The following is a 17,438-nucleotide window of genomic DNA, read 5'->3' as shown; positions in this document are numbered from 1 at the left end:
TTAGAGGTTGAAGAAGCAATTTTTGACTCTTAACATCCATCTTCCCCTCCCTGCTCCCATGATTGTTGTTTAATGAATGGTCCTCCTAGTGCTCCTTGGTATATCTGCCAAGCAACAGTTCATCCTGCCTTATTTTATATAGAGAAAATTAAATAGAACTGTTTTTCAGAATTTTAATTAAATACCTATGAGATTCAAACTGTTAATATGCATGTATAAAATTTCCATGTACCTATTGTATATATATAATAAACCTTTGTTTATTTTGTTTAATGTTTCTACAAAAGCTCAGAATGAGTTCTTCTAATAATATTTGTACAAATTATCCCTAGTGGATGATCTTACTAAAAGGGAACAAATAGAAGTTCATTATTTTTTTTTCAAATGAATTTACACTAAATATCAATTTAGTTTTAGCTAAAAAAAAAAAGCAGATGTATTTTTAAATATCTATTAAATATCTACTTGATTGCAGTAACTATAATTTTGTATGTATCAAAAATGTGTAGTAGGATCTGAAACTCACACACTGATGGGTCATGGAATACAACTGACAAGGGAGATTATTGTTATCTCTATATGTCTTAATATTTTCCATTTCCTTAACTGGTTGTACTCCTGAGTACCACCTCCCACAAAGGTAATCATAGGCTTCAATTCAGTTACTCATATCTATTGTTTGCTTCTATAGATTTCCTGTATTTACGTAACCTTAAACAATATTTTCCCCTTTGTCCTAATTTATAATTTATAGAGATGGAAATATAAATTATTCTATGATATTTTTCTCTAACTCAATATTGCGATATAGAGATTCAGCCATGTTGATGAATGCAGCTTTACGTCATTTGTGTTCATTGTGTAACAAATCAATTTTTATTAAAATAACACAATTTATTCATTATACCATTTGTAAGCATTTGAGTTGTTCCATTTTTTTTTTTATTGTGGACAACTGAGAATCATTCATATATATATAAATTCTAGTGCACATGTGCATTTGTTTCTTGGAGTAATGCAATTGGAGGAAACAGGCTATGCAGTTTTACTAGAAAAGGCTAATTAATTGTGCAAAGTGCTTATAGTCACCTATGGATGAAATTGCTCCACAATTTTACCAACATTTGGTATTTCACTATTTTATTTTTTGTTAATCTGATAAATATGAAATGATATTTCACTTTTGTTTTAATCAGTATGTCCATAACCTAGTGAGCTTGAGCGTCCCTCAATCTAGATGTGTATGGTCATTAATAATTGTATTTGTTTACACGCCTCTTCATGCCCATGTTTCTTATTCATTTTTCTATTGAGTTGTTAGTTGTTTTCTTAAGAACTCATTTATTATATATTATAAATACTAAACAATTTTAGTTTTATGTGTTATTAAAAATGTGCACGTGTTATAAAAATATACTACTTGTATATTTTCACTCTTTATGGTATCTTTTGATGAACAAAATATGATGAACTAAGAGCTTTTGTTCTTTATATAATGTAGCTTAATTCACATCTTTTAATATATGATTTGTGCTTTTGTGCCTTATTTAAGAAATGCACTAGCAATATAGAGATACTCTTGTATATTATTTTCTAAAGATTTATACTTTCATTTTTTTTATATTTAAGTCTGTAATATCTCTATGAAGTAAGAATCCAGTTTCATTATAACCTAATATGGATAATTCATTTTTCCAGTAACTTTTATGAATCATTACATTATTTCCCCAACTGATTAACAATGCTTTCCCATGATACATCAAATTACTATATATGAGTTTTTTTGTTGCTGGTGTTACTTCTGTTTTTTTTCTATTCTGTTTCTTAGTTTATTTATTTTTAAAGATTTTATTTATTTATTTGACAGAGAGAGAGGGAGAGAGCGTGAGCCAGGGGGAGAGGCAGAGGGAGAAGCAGACTCCTCGCTCAGTGGGGATCCTGACGCGGGGTTCTATCCAGGAGCCCTGTGATCATGACCTGAGCTAAAGGCAGATACTTAACCAGCCGAGCCCACCCAGGTGCCCCTTAGTTTATTTTTTCTATTCCAGCACTAATGCCACACTGTTATAACTTCAGTTTGGCAAGGGATACTATTTTTGTCCTGTGTAATAGTAGTGTAGGTTTTCTAGTATCCAATTTCACAACTGTGGATAAGATACATCCCCCAGCCTTTTAGTGAGTGTACATCTATACCTTCCAGTCCTACAAGACTGGCACAGTTCTCAAGACCTCTGATCTCAGCCATTTGAGCAAATTTTAATTTAATTATAAGGTTCTGAATTAATTCTAAATTCAGGCCACTGAACTTAAGAATTTTTGCAAAGTTTGGGTTCACAACTGCTTTTTTTTTTTTTTACTCTCTTAGAGATGTCTTCCTTTTGAACCCTGGAAATTTCTCTTCCTTATTTTCATGCATGGGCTCTCATTTTGGTGTACCTGAAGTAAACAGAAGGAGAGGGTTTCAACATATGCTCAGTCCATCATCTTAAAATTAAAAACAATTGTAAACCTTTCATCTCAGTATATATAAATCTGATTAAAATTTGTTTATATTTATAGAAAAAAATCCAAATATAATTTAAACATGTTTTTGGTAGTAATCACATCAAGTTGATACATAGTTATATTACATCTGCAGTAATAAATCAGTATTTTCTCTTAATGTATTTTCTCCAAATATGGTTGAGTCATGCAGAAATATTATTTTTGCTTTACAATCACATACTATTTTTATTAAAAATAATGCTATCCAGCTTCCTAATTCACTTTATTCACCATTCTTTTTCAATTTCTTCCATCAATATTTATTGAATGTGAGCTCTAAATGTTTTTAGATTGTGTCAAAATGTTACAATTCCCCACAAAACACAGATTTCCAGTTCTTGAATGTAATCACATACTATAATAACAACAGTGAAAACATGTTCAAAATTTACTTTTAGCAAGGTAGCATCACGGGAAAATATATAGCATCTTTCATGAGCTATTTTAAAGGGAATAATATATATTTAGATATATACTTACAAAAGTAGGTCTTTCTTTAAGTCTTCTTACTTTATAATCAACATTCTCAAGATAATTGGAAAGAGCATTAATGTTTTGTTCAGTCTTACAGAAGGGATGTTATTCACTTAAGATGGTTATTTTCTCAGAAGGTGTAAGATAGTTTCAGTTATTTAAATCCAATTATGTGTAGTTTACATCAGATTCATCTTCAAAATAAAATCAGTAAATTAGAGGTGTTATTGGAACTAGATAGAGATTTCTCAGCTAGCAAGGAAAGTCAATTCTATCACCTTGGATAAGAAATATCAAGCACCACTTTCAAACAATAGATCCGGTATTCCTCAGATTGATTTGGCACCAGCTTGACCTTATATTTATACCCAAGCCATTTAAAATGAATAGCTCATTTCTTCTAGAAAGATATGTGAATTCTATGTGTGCATAATGTTTAAATTGAATGTCATAAAGAGTAAAAAATATTGTTTTTTTGAAATAGTGATAGTGTATAATATATATCTTTATTTCTTACCAAAATAATGGGACACTTCTGACAGCTCATTTATATGTATCATTTAAATTTAAAATGGTTAGCTTATTCAAATTTAATAGTAGAAATCATTGTCCTTATGGCCACAAAAGGTTACAAATTTTGTTCCTAAGAATAACTCATAATCCCATATTTATTTATTTGGTCACTTCTATTTGCAGCTGTAATGGTACTCAACTAAATAAAATTTGAGCATTGTATTTATTTCCACTCATGTAGTAACATATTAACCTGAATGTGAGTTATGCAAGAATCTTCATTATCAAGGAGAGAACTAAAAGGCTACAAAGAAAATTGGAAAAAAAATCCTTTAGTTATCTACATAGCAGTCGTGAAGTAGTTAAAGGAGTCTCTCCTTCTTGCTGTCATAGGCACAGCTAAATAAGAGAACATTGTTTTCATTAGTGGCAATTTTTATCCCAGGAAGAAATAGAGATATTTTAGAGTCAAAAAACAACCACAGAAGAAATAATATTCCAAGCAATAATATATCTGAAAGATTTATGTTTTATCTACTAAGCCAATAAAACCTCTCAAGTCCCTCTCTGTAATTCAAGGAATGACAGAGGATGTAAGTTGTTTATGAAAGTTAGATCACCTGAAGTCCATATGTCACATTGATTCTATTGCAGTAAGGGATTATCCTTATTATTATTTTCATTAAAAGTCACAAATCTCTGAATGCTTGGTTATGATCCCAGAATTGTGCTAAATGCATCATCTCACACAAAACTGTCATATTAATCTCACAACGCTATGTAATGAATAGCATTATTGCCTTCATTTTATAGGTGAGTAAAATGAACCTCTGAAGGAATCATTTGTCCAAGTCACATGGTTAGTAAATATTACACAAAGACATCACACCTAGTCTAAATCTATAGCCTGGCCTCTTTACAATGCAGAAAACAATTAACAAAAGCAATTGAAATAGAGTAGCTGAACTTCTTAGACATACAGTGTCAACTTTGTTATTTATTGTTAGTTATGAAAAAGATCTATGTCAGTCTGATGTATACCTACATACAACAAGGGAATGAACAGAATAGCCTGCCATTGATGCTTAAATGTGTATAGTCAGAATGACTAGGTAATGAAATTCTCATATTTTTCTTTATCTCCAACCACAAGGAACTTTTTGTTCTTTTGAGAAGTTGTATCATCTTCAGCCACAGGACATTTTCAAATGTGATTCCCCCCTGCCTGGAGGGCTTCTGTCCTTTCTTTGTTAGGTTATTCCAATTATTCCTTTATGTCCCAGCTCAATAGGGACCGTATCAGGGAAACTTCCAGGGAAGGTAGAATTAGGTCAAACCCCCAGTTGGCACCTTTCACATTTCATCTCCCTTTCTTCCTTTAATTTCTTTTCATTACTTATCACCATATATTTTATGTATTTTGATTATTTTTAGACCTCACAACTAGAGTGTAAGTTTAATGACAACAGGTAAATTTTGTTTATGCTTGGTCACTTCTGTATCTACAACACCTTGAATGTGCCTGGTAAATAGTGAATATTCAGTAAGTTTTTGTTGAAGGAATCAATTAACAGAATTAGTTGTGTTATATTTGATACACATCAATTTATTTTGCTAGATTACTGTCTCAATGAAAATGCAAGGACCACTTCAGTTTCTGCTCACTGACCACACTGACAGGAACTTACTGGGCCCTCATTAAATATTTAATGACAGAAGGAATTCTTTTTTCAAGCTCAGGACCCTCCTCTTTTGACTGAGAACATCAAAATCTGAGCTTTAAGTGGATGTGGTTTATAATCTCAAAAGCATAAAAATAATAAGAACATATCTATCACAAGTAGATGTTGAGAAGGAAATAAAATCAGAATGGAGAGCTCAGAGGGAAAGCTAATGTTTGAAAGAAAGAATGAGTGCTATTTAGGTGGTCGAAGTAAGTGCAATTTTTTGGTGGTGCTTGTAAATTCAAGACAATTTTTTGGTGGTGGTTGTAAATTCAAGCCAGAATGAAGAGAAAAATACACTTCATGGAGAGAGAGAAAGGTGGAACTAAAATGGATTATACTCTTTCAGACAGAAACATAAGGGGATCCACGAAACTGAACAAATAGATTTCAAATTCTTACACAAGGCTGCACTGTATGTCCTCCTGATTCCAGTCAACTTAACAATGGAAGCCTATTATGCATTTGCATTATAATTAACACACATGAAAATGAACAGAAAAATTGGAGAAGAGGTGTACCTATTCCTTAACACCACAGAGGCAGAAGCTCTAGGATATAGCTGGAATGGGGATTGCATGTGGACACAAGTTCATGGCAAGGGGAAATTTTAGTTATGTACAAAATAATTCCCTGGAACATAGAGGGAGAACAAATAAGTATGTGTATATATGTATGAGCATAAGAGCTATGTAAAAGGAGTGTTCCTATTCCTAAGATGATACCCACTTCATCCAGTTAAATGTGTGTGTGTGTGTGTGTGTGTATGGATTCTAAGTATTGATAACATTTTGTGGTAACATTGAAAATTATTAATAACATATAAGTTCTTGTATAGATGTTTAGGCAAAATATTGTTATTTTTTATAAAGTGTTTTTTGTTTTCCATAACTAATCCTATTTGTAAAATCTTAAGTTGTAAAATTACTTTTTTCATTAGATCTTTGAAGTACAGTGACAGATGAGCTGGGTATTTTTTTTTTTTTAAGATAATAGTTCATAAGGAGCACATTGTTGTTTTAAAGATTTTATGTATTTATTTGAGACAGAGAGAGAATGTGCACGAGCAGGGTGAAGGGCAGAGGGAGAAGCTGACTCCTCACTGAGTGGGGAGCCCAATGTGGGGCTCGATCCTGGGACTCTGGGATCATGACCTTAGCTGAAGGCAGCCCCTTAACTGACGGAACCACCCAGGCGCCCCATGGAGCACATTGTTTTTATCAACTGAGTTGATCAACTGAGCAAGGGGTATTATTTTTATAATAGTGATAATAAAAGTATCATTTTTGAATACCTGCATGGCATATATTGTGCTTAGTATTTGCATGCATATCTTTTCCTCTTAACTTTACAACCTGGAAAATCATATATTATCACACCTACTTATCACATACGGAAACTGAGTGTCAGAGAGCTTAAGTAAACTGTGGCTGTGACAGGGCATGTATTTACCAGTGGTTGATTCAGCCTGGGAATGATTAACTCAGAATGTTGAGCTGAACTTACAAAAAAGGTTGTGTGATGTGTGAGCACTGGAAGACACACTCACTGCTCCATAACAAATCGAATTGTGGGAGATGGAATGAATTGAGGGGCTTTCTAATTCAGTCCTATTTCTGCTGTTGGACAGATGCTTGTCTATTATTCATTATTGCTATACTGTCTTATAACTTGTATGTGGAATAGCAAATATGAGCTGATGCATGGGTCAGCCAAGTCATGAGAGGAGATGACCAGAGATTTGGAGTCAAAGACATTTTTGACAATAAAAATGCTGTGAACCTGATGTGTCCTCAGCTCTTAGCAAGATCTCCTGTAGCCTAGTAAGGTGATGATGGCTTTGGATTAAGAATCCTGACCACGATGTTGGCGAGAATGTGGAGAAAGGGGAACCCTCCTACACTGTTGGTGGGAATGCAAGCTGATGCAGCCATTCTGGAAAACAGTATGGAGGTTCCTCAAAAAATTGAAAATAGAGCTACCCTATGACCCAGCAATTGCACTACTGGATATTTACCCCAAAGATACAAATGTAGTGATCCAAAGGGGTATGTGCACCCCAATGTTTATAGCAGCAATGTCCACAATAGCCAAACTATGGAAGGAGCCAAGATGTCCATCAATAGATGAATGGATAAAGAAGATGTGGTATATATATACAATGGAATATTATGCAGCCATCAAAAGGAATGAAATCTTGCCATTTGCAATGACATGGATGGAACTGGAGGGTATTATAAGTCAAACAGAGAAAGACATGTATCATATGACCTCACTGATATGAGGAATTCTTAATCTCAGGAAACAAACTGAGGGTTGCTGGAGTGGTGGGGGGTGGGAAGGATGGGGTGGCTGGGTGATAGACATTGGGGAGGGTATGTGCTATGGTGAGCGCTGTGAATTGTGTAAGACTGTTGAATCACAGACCTGTACCTCTGAAACAAATAATACATTATATGTTAAAAAAAAAAAAAAGACGATAGTAGGAAGGGAAAAATGAAGGGGGGGAAATCGGAGGGGGAGACAAACCATGAGAGACTATGGACTCTGAGAAACAAACTGAGGGTTCTAAAGGGGAGGGGTGAAGGGAGGGGTTAGCCTGGTGATGGGTATTAAAGAGGGCATGTATTGAATGGAGCACTGGGTGTTATATGCAAACAATGAATCATGGAACACTACATCAAAAACTAATGTATGGTGATTAACATAACATAATAAAATAAAATAAAATAAAAAAGAATCCTGGCCACATTCATCATCCTGAATACACTGTATGACAAAGCTCAACATACAACTCTATTTATTTGCAAATACTCTATTTCTTAGTGCTTTGAGTACACCTAACTTTTAGAAAAGGAAAAAGGTTCATAAATTACAGTCATTAATCCAAAATACAACTAATGATCTCATCATAAGTACACTCTTGATAATACAGAGGGCAACTAAAATTAATTCAGACATACAGATCTTCAGGTGATGAATTAAGTAATATGTATTTATTTTAAGGATTGTTGTAAATTTTAGTGTTTTGGATTTATAAAGAAGATAGAAAATCTATATTGGATTCCTGGTTGGCACATTTATGTCTTGAAGATTCACTGTGGCTAGTGTATTTAATGTTTGAAGTATTTCATGTCAAACATGCATCCAGTGAGAAAAATTGAATGTGATTTAAGTGAAATATTAGCCATTTTTAAAAAGTGTTCAAAGATTATTCATTTCAAACATATATCTGTGTTTTCCTGATCAGACACATTTCTTATAACACGAAATTTAAAAATGTCTGGAAAGGCACAGATAACAGCAAAAAAAGCATATTGCACAAATACAACATTTGACATTCATGTAATGCCAAATGATATAATGTTTCAATTCCAGATAGGAAACAGAAAGAATGAACAAATTAATCTCTATTTCCTAAATATGCAGTTTAATTGCTTTATAATTGTTATAGAAATTATATTGGTAAAGTTTAAGCATTGGCTTTAATTTTCACATGAATTTGAAGATAATATTGTCAGTTTTCTGGTATGAAGTAATTAATATACCTTGAAATGAATAAAATTGCTGACCTAAAGAGAGATGGTTAAATATTACACCTGAATGACCAAAAGGTTATCATTTTATATCGTGTTTCTCAAGAGCTCATAAAACTAGTGTTTTCTTTGTTGTTGTTGTTGTTGTCTTACTGAGTTCAAATTAATTTTTCAATAGCCTTGATCGTTTGTGGAAACTAGTGACGTCCCATGTTATTCATGAAGGCATTGATTTTGTGAACAAGGCATTGAAATTTCATTGACATAATGTTGTTCTTGCAGGAGAGATAAAGATGTAGCCTTTTTTTTTTTTGCCTTTCAAATTTAATATATAATTTAGTCAATGTACAAGGAAAGGTATACGGTAAAAGACATGGCTTAGCTTCAAAAGATGTCAATTGTACTACCATACCAAAAAATAATTTTATACAGACAAAAAAAAAGAGTTTAAGAAACTTATAAAAGTTTTAATTTAGTGAGATGTAGAAAATATACTTTTTTTTTCTATCTTGTACATGCCAACATATCCTCTACTATGCTGTATTAGATCAAGGTGAAACTGAATCGTGAGGTGATGATTTTGACAACCATTTGTATAGAAATTTTCATGTTATTGTATAGCTTACTGTTAAAACAAATTTATTGATTCATTTTAGAATAAACAAAAATTTTAATGTTAGCTCTATAGAAAATAGGGTTATTAAGCCTTCACATATTCATTTAATTAATTAGTAACTTCCTTTGTCATATTTTATTCTTTCTGTGCCAAATCACAATCTGGGTCCAGAAATACAGAGATGAATAAGACACAATTCCTGTTTTTTAAGAAATATTCTTGTATTTTTCTAAGTCATCATTAATAAGCATTATCTACTTTGTATTTGAAAATTACTAAAATTTTTCTTAAACTTACTTTGAATATATATATATATATTTTTTTTATGTACAGGAGAGTTAAAAAGGCATCACAGAGAGTTCCTATATACTCTGCATCCAGGCCCCCTGTGTTACTAGCTTACATAATCAGTGTACCTTTATGAAAATTAATAAATTCATACTTGTACATTATTATTAACTAAAAACTGTATTAAATTTCACCAGTTGTTCCAACAATGAATTTCCAATGATTTTTTTTTTCCAGGAATCAAATGAGATTCCATATTGTATTTAGCCATCATTTCTGATTAGTTAACTTTGGCTTCTGACAGTTTATTGGTCATTTCTTGTTTTTATGACCTTAACCTTCTGAAGAATACTGTCAGTTATTTTGTAAAAAGCCCCCACATGTTAGTCTGTCTCCTATTTTCTCATGATTAGAATGGAGTAGTACATTTTTGGAAGAAATATCCTGTGGTATGACACCCTTTGCCTCACATCATATCAGCAGGTACAGGATAGCATCTTTTGTCATTGTTAGAGATGTTTACTTTGGCCACTTGGTTCAGGCAGTGTCAGCAGATCCTGACAGTGTAGTTACTACTTTTCATTTCCATTTTCTGCTCACTAGAAGTGAGTCACCAAGTCTACTTAGTTCATAATTAAGGGGAGACAGTTTAGCTCCACTTGCTTGAAAGCAAACTATTTGTAGACATATGTTAAAACTGCCACAGAAATTGATAAATATTTTGAGGTAAAATCTTGCACTATGCAAATATCCTGCTTTTTCTTAAATTCTGCTTATTTCTGTTAGCATTCATGAGTGGTTGGTTCTTAACCACAACAATTATTAGTGAGGTGTTCTAATGGTGATTTTTTATTTCTTTCCTTCATTACACATATATGTATAAATACTTGGATTACATGTTGGGATTTTTCTGTAAGGAAAATTCAGTCTTTTCCCCCAATTTATTTATTTCTCTAATCAATCATTTAAGTCAGTATGGACTCATAGATATTTCTTTTATTCCTTGTGTCATACTCTATTATTTATTTCATTGATCAGATTGTTTCAGCTTGGCAATTCGGAGCTTTTTCTTTCTTCCTGTGTCCTTTTTCTTTCTTATTTTTTTCTTTTTTTTAAATATTCCCTTAATTTTTGCCTGCAAGAGCCTTCATGAACATTTTGTCATTTCCCAGCCCCAGGTCTGGAATCACCAAATTCTCCAAAGAGCCTTTGGAACCCCAAAAGCCAAGAAGGAGTGGTATTTAGAAACCAAGATCTGGGCATTGGAGTGCTTGTTGTTACTCTGATTTTATTATTTTCTAGGGCCTTTCAGTGGACAGGACTAAAAAATGTATGCAGGTATTCTGACCAATGTGATGTTTATATACACTTACCTATATTTCTTTCTTTCCCTGTTTCTATCATCTATCTATATATAGCTAAATACACCTGGATAGATATGACTTCATTCTGGTATGTCCAACTCTAATCCAGCATCACAGAGTTCCATTGCCTGTTTGCAATGTATTTTTCTGACAGTGGTGTCCAATGTCTACAATGTATTTTGCATTTGCTTTTATCTAGTATATATGTAAAGTAGTTTCATAATTGCTAAATTACTCTTCTGCCAAAACAAATTTAATAATTATATCACTTTGTTTATATACATTTTTGTCTTTAGCCTTATAGTTGCTAAATTTTTAATGTCCGTATTTATTGCTAATATCCTGAAAGGATATGTGAGGTGTCTGGATCAGGGGCAGATTAGAATTTACAGCAGTAATCATATCAGTGTTCCATACTCTGTCTCCCCTTTCAGGGTAATGTGCAGATTGCATCACAAGAGAGAAACCCCCAAAATATGAAACTTCAAGTTTATTTTTTAGCTTTGTTGAAGTATCACTGATAAAATAATATGTTTAATACACACAACATGATGCATTCCTATACATATGCATTGTAAAGGATTCCCACAATCAAGTCAGTTAACACATTCATTACCTCACATATTTACCTTTTTTTTTTTTTTGTGACAATACTTAAGTTTTACTCTTTTAGCAATCATGCAATACAGTATCATCAGCTATAGTCACCATGTTGTATGTTAGATCCTCAGAACTTATTCATCTTATAACTCAGAGTTTGTATCCTTTTACCAACCACCCTTCATTTCCCCCACCCAGCCCCTGCAACCACCATTCTACTGTCTATGAATTCAATTATTTTTTTTCTTTCTCTTTCTTTTCTTTTCCTTTTTCTTCCCCCTGTGTGTTTGATTCCACATAAAAGTGAAACCACACAGCATTTGTCTTTCTCTGTCTGGCTTATTTCACTTAGCATAATGCCCTCTAGGTTCATCCATGTTATCTCAAATGTCAGGATTTCCTTGTTTTATAAAGCTGACTAATATTCCATTGTATTTGTATACCGTAATTTCTTTATCAATTCATCTAAGACAGGTTATTTCCATACCATGGCTATTGTGAATAATGCTGCAATGAATATGGGAATATAGATATCTCTTTAATATAATGATTTCATTTCCTTTGGATATATACCCAGAAGTGTGATGACTGGGTTATATGGTAGATCTATGTTTACTGTTTTGAGGACCCTCCATACTGCTTTCCAGAGTGACCATACAAATTTACATTCCCACCAACAGTGTACAAGGGTTCCCTTTTCCCCACATCCTTGTCAGCATTTGTTATCTTATCTTTTTGATAATAGGCATTCTAATAGATGTGAGGTAAATTTTATTGTGGTTTTGATTTTGCATTTCCCTGATGATTAGTGATGTTAAGTACCTTTTCATGTATCTGTTAGCCATCCGTATGTCTTTTTTTTTTTTTTTGGTAAGAAAAAAATGTTCAGATCTTTCACCTACGTTTTGCTTGGGTAAATTGTATTTTTTTGCGTTCAGTTGTATGAGTCCTTTGTATATTTTGAATATTAATCTCTTATAAGATACGTGGTTTCCAAATATTTTCTTCATTCCCATAGGTTGCTTTTTATTTTGTTGATGGTTTCCTTTGCTGCACAGAAGTTTTTTAGTTTAATGTAGTCCCATGTATATTTTTGATTCTGTTGCTTGTGCTTTGGTGTCAAATCTAAAAAATCATTGCCAGGACTAATGTCAAGGAGCTTACCCCCTATGATATCTTCTAGGAGTTTTATCATTTTAGGTCTTATATTCAAGTCTTTATTTTGAACTGATTTTTTGTGTATGGAGTAAGAGAAGAACCTAGTTTCAGTCATTTGCATATGGATATCAAGTTTATCTGACACCACTTATTGATGAGACTATCCTTTCCCCCCTCTTTATTCTTGGCAGCTTTGTCAGAACTTAATTGACCATAATGCAAGTGTTTATTACTGAGATTCCTTTTTGTTCCTTTGATTTATATGTCTTTTTATTGCATACTATACTCTTTATTACTGCAGGTTTTTGAATATATTTGAAATCAGAAGGTGTAATGCTGTCAGCTTTGTTCTTCTTTCTCAAGATTGCTTTGGCTATTCAGAGCCTTTTGTGGCTCCATGTAAGTTTTAGGATTTTTTTTCTATTTCTGTGAAAATGTTATTGGAACTTTGTTAGGGGTTGCATTGAACTACAGGATGCTTTGAGTTATATAAACATTTAAACAATATGAATTCTTCCAATCCACGATCACTGGTATTCTCCACTTTGTTTGTGTCTTCTTCAATTTCTTTTATCAACATTTTATGGTTTTCAGTATATGGAATTTTTTTAAGTAGAATTGTTTTCTTAAATTTTATTTCTGATAGATTATTGTTAGTGAATATAAATACAACTGATTTTTGTATGTTGATTTTGTATCCTGCAACTTCAGTGAATTCATTTATTCTTTTTTTTTTTAACTTTATTCATTTATTTGACAGAGAGAGAGTGAGAGAGATCACAAGCAGGCAGACCTGCAGGCAGAGGGAGAGGGAGGAGCAGGCTCCCCGCTGAGCAGAGAACCTGACAAGGGCTCTCATGATCTGAGCTGAAGGCAGACACTTAACCAACTGAGCCACCCAGGTGCCCCCATTTATTAGTTCTAACAGATTTTTCATGGAGTCTATAGGGTTTTCTATGTATAAGATCATAACATCTGTAAAAAAAGACAATTTTGCTTATTCCTTTCAAATTTGAATTCTTTTATTTCTTTTATTTGCCTGATTGCTCTTGCTTTAATACTATGTTGAATAGAAGTGGTGGGAGTTGGCATCTTCATCTTGTTCCTGATCTCGTAGAAAAAGCTAAAAGCTTTTCACTATTGAATATGGTTTATGCTGTGGACTTGTCATCTATAACCTTTATTATGAAGAGGTACATTCCATCTACTCCTAATCTGTTTATATCTGCTCTGTATATTTAGGTGTTTTGATGTTGCGTGCATAAATATTTAGAATGGTGATATTCTTTGATAAATCAATCCCTTCATCATCGTTATATAATGACCTCCTTTATCTCTTATTACCATTTTTGGCTTAAAGTCTACTTTGTTTGATATAAATGTAGCCACCCCTGCTTTTTTGTTCGTTTTCATTTGCATAGAATATCTTTTTCCATCGCTTCGCTTTAAGCATATTTGTGTCCTTAAAGCTAAAGTGAGTTCATCTTGTTTATTCATCCAATCAGCTACTTTCTATCTTTTGATTCAAGAATATTTACCATATACAATTAAATAATTTTAGTAAGTATGAACTTACTATTGCCACTTTGTTTATTGATCTCTGGCTGTTTTGTAGTTTCTTTTTTCCCTTTTTCTACTTTTTCTCTCTTTGTGACTTGATGATTTTCTGAAGTGATTCCTTTCTCTTTATCTTTTGTGTATCTACTATAGGGTTTTGTTTTGTATTTGCCATGATGGTTGTGTAAGACACCTTATATTACAGCAGTCTATTTTAAGCTGATTAATAACTTATCATCAAACACATACAAAAAATGCAATTTTACACACTCCCACATTATGTTTTGATGTCTTAATTTACCTCTTTTTATGCTGTGTCCTTTAAAATGTTACTAATTAGTGTTCTTTCAGCTTGAAGAACTTTTTTTTTTCTTCTTTTTATCGGCAGTGTAATGGTTGTGAACTCCTTCAGCTTTTGTTTGGGAATTCTTTATCTCTCCCTCAATTCTGAAGGGCAGTTTTTCCTGCTGGAGTATTCTTGTATTGAGCTTGTTTTGTTTTTTCTTTTAGGACTTTGAATTCTCTTCTGACCTGGGAAAGTTTCTGCTGAAAAATGTGCTGATACTCTTGTGGGGGTTCCCTAGTATGTAACAAGCTGTTTTTCCTTTGATGCTTATAGTTTTTTTTCTTTGTCTTTAACTTTTCACAATTTAATTATAATGGTCTCCTTGTGTGATCCTTTAGATTCATCTTTTTTTTTTTAAAGATTTTATTTATTTATTTGAGAGAGAGAATGAGAGAGAGAGCACATGAGAGGGGGGAGGGCCAGAGGGAGAAGCAGACCCCCTGCCGAGCAAGGAGCCCAATATGGGACTCGATCCCGGGCCTCCAGGATCATGACCTGAGCCAAAGGCAGTCACTTAACCAACTGAGCCACCCAGGTGCCCTAGATTCATCTTATTTGGAATATTTTGGGCTTCCTGGATGTGTACATCTCTTTTTTTCCCCAGGTTAGTGTAGTTTTCAGTCATTATGTCTTTGACTAAGCTTTCTGCCTCTTTCTGTTCTCTATCTGGAGTATATGTAATGCAAATTTTGGTTTATTTGATGATGTCCTATATGTTGCTTAAGATAACCTTATTTATACTTCTTTTATTCTATTTTTTTTCTTTTTATTTTTCTGATTGGATGAATTCCACTACTGTGTCTTCAAGTTTGTTATCCTTTCTTCCATTTGATCAAGTTTGTTGTTGAAACTCTTCACCAAATTTTTCAGTTCTATTATTGTTTAGCTCTATGATTTTTGTTTGGTACTTTTTATATTTTCTCTTTGTTGAAATTTTCACTTTGTTCATGAATTGCTTTTCTGACCTCAGTGAGTATCTTTATATTCATTGCTTTGAACTGTCAAGTAAAGCATTTGTCTCTGATTTATTAAGGTTGATATCTGGAGTTTTATCTTGTTTTGTTTGGACTATATTCCCCTGTTTATTTTCTTTGACTCTCTGTGTTCATTTCCATGAATTTGATAAAATAGCCACTCTTCCAGTCTTGGCATGCTAGTTTATGTAGATGAATCTCATGAGTCAATGCACCTGAGTGGCTAGTTACCTGTTAAATCTTTGTGATTATCCAAGTCACCATCTTTGTTCTTAGCGGCTCCCAGTAGTTGAGGGTGTAACAAGACCACTTAGTGTCCTAAAGTTATGGGAAATGCCTACATGTCTATTGAGGCTCTCAGATAACTATTATTTGTCTGCTCTGTCAGCTCCCTGACACAAGCTAATTGGAAGCCCAACCTCAGGAAGTAAATGGGAAAGTCAGGATGTTACATGTGCAACCAAATTCCTACCAAGGAGAAAACCTGAGCTGGCTGTTTTTGCTCACTCACTCTTTGCTGAGCTAGAGTGAATAGTCACTGGGGTGCTTTTGCACACAAATAAAACACCTTTTGGTTTTGTATTGTTCTGGGGAACTTGTGAATGCTGAGCCTTGTCAGCTCTCATAAATAGGTGATTGAGGGCTTATCCCTTGGATGGCAGCCACAAAAGTTGGGATCCTAATGTATGGAGAAACTCTTTCCAGGGAGAAGCAAAAGTCTTGGTTTTATTGTTGGAGCTAGTGGGAGGAAAATGTCATAGGGTGTCACCACCAGGCCTTTCAAACTCCTGAAAAGTTTCAATCAGCTTGAAAACACAGTCTAATTAGAAGCTGGGCCTTAGGGTAGTAGCTAGGAGAGTATACAGTCAAACCCCCTATAGGAAAAAAAAAAGTTCGGGAGAGTTGAGTATATTTGCCCACTCACTCTGTACTTAGCTAAGGGGGATTTGTGGAGGAGGTAGCTGTGGGAACTACTTGTGCATTCATTTAACAACTGCTTCTTTGTTTGCTGTTATTTTGTTGGACTCCCATTCTTCAGGTGGCAGCCAGAACCTCTAGGGTGCTATGTGTGGTCCAAACCTTCCACTCCTCAGAGAAAGGTTGGGAGTTGGGGGTTCCCCCCACCCCACTGTATGATGCTGTGCCACAGATGTGATTAATGCAATAGTGTATATTATCTACCTGTAGGAGTCCTTAATTGTTTCTGAATTTCTCTCAGGGGGAATTAATCCGTGTGTACTTGTATATTCAGTGTGACTGTGGGAGGAGGAAAGTAAGGAGCTTCCTCTGCCAATAGCTTGGTGTTCTGAACATTTGAATTTGTATAGGCTATTTACTGTACTGCTCTCACCCTCCCCTCCTGAGAGAGAAAAAGAAATATTCTATTTCCCTAATGTAAACATTCCTTTGGAATGCAAACAAATGTCTCAGAGGTTCATTGTCCTTTGAAATGTAAATAATTTAGAAATTGACCTATAAGTCTCTCTGGAAGTCTCTCACTCTTATACAGTCATCACTTAAAGTCTAAGGCCTGCCCTTTAACCCAGATTCCAATGTTCTTTCCTCACAGATCTCTAGGAAGGCAAAAACATGAAAATAATTTTTTTCACAGATCTATAAGAGTATTCAGTTAAAGCACTATCTTCTAGGAGTATTTAGGTCAGCTACTTTTTCATTCACTCTCTTGATGAAATTATGTCATACATGTGAAATACAGTTAGATTAGTTTTTACAGTAGCATTTA

This window comes from Neomonachus schauinslandi, chromosome 6, assembly GCF_002201575.2.
Source record: "Neomonachus schauinslandi chromosome 6, ASM220157v2, whole genome shotgun sequence".
In the NCBI taxonomy this organism is placed as follows: Eukaryota; Metazoa; Chordata; class Mammalia; order Carnivora; family Phocidae; genus Neomonachus; species Neomonachus schauinslandi.
Note: the sequence above shows the minus strand (reverse complement) of the source record.